Raw genomic sequence first — 955 nt, 5'->3', positions numbered from 1 at the left:
TAACTTGTTCAATCTCGTTACCAGCAATCTCTTTACTCGTTCCGTAACACATCATCCCATGATCAACTCCTTGATCACATTGTGCACATTATGATGATGTCCTACCGAGTGGGCCCAGAGATACCTCTCCGTCACACGGAGTGACAAATCCCAATCTCGATTCGTGCCAACCCAACAGACACTTTCAGAGATACCCGTAGTGCACCTTTATAGCCACCCAGTTACGTTGTGATGTTTGGCACACCCAAAGTATTTCTACGGTATCCGGGAGTTGCACAATCTCATGGTCTAAGGAAATGATACTTGACATTAGAAAAGCTTTAGCATGCGAACTACACGATCTTGTGCTATGCTTAGGATTGGGTCTTGTCCATCACATCATTCTTCTAATGATGTGATCCCGTTATCAATGACATCCAATGTCCATGGTCAGGAAACCGTAACCATCTATTGATCAACGAGCTTGTCAACTAGAGGCTTACTAGGGACATGGTGTTGTCTATGTATCCACACATGTATCTGAGTTTCCTATCAATACAATTCTAGCATGGATAATAAACGATTATCATGAACAAGGAAATATAATAATAACTAATTTATTATTGCCTCTAGGGTATATTTCCAACAGTTACCTCAATGCGAACACCAACACAAGGCCAAGAGGACCGGAAAGAAGCGCCTCGTGGAGGGAGAAGCAACATCGTAGCCGAACGGGAGGGAACCACCTCCACCACCGTCGTGCGGGAGGCCAGAGCCTCCGGCACCGTCACGGTAGCCGTCCGGACGCGGCAGCAGGGCATGCCAGGCCACCCCTGGCCCGGCCAGGCTCGAAACGGGCCCGCTAAGCCTTGTCGGCCACGCTGCAGCAATTCGGTAATGGCGCCGCTAACACCCTGCCGCTCATCGCCTCTCACCCACCTCCCAGAAGCCACAAAGCAGACCCACCCACCCCCCC

Source organism: Triticum dicoccoides, chromosome 2A, assembly GCF_002162155.2.
Source record: "Triticum dicoccoides isolate Atlit2015 ecotype Zavitan chromosome 2A, WEW_v2.0, whole genome shotgun sequence".
Taxonomy (NCBI): Eukaryota; Viridiplantae; Streptophyta; class Magnoliopsida; order Poales; family Poaceae; genus Triticum; species Triticum dicoccoides.
This window is presented reverse-complemented; position numbering follows the sequence as displayed.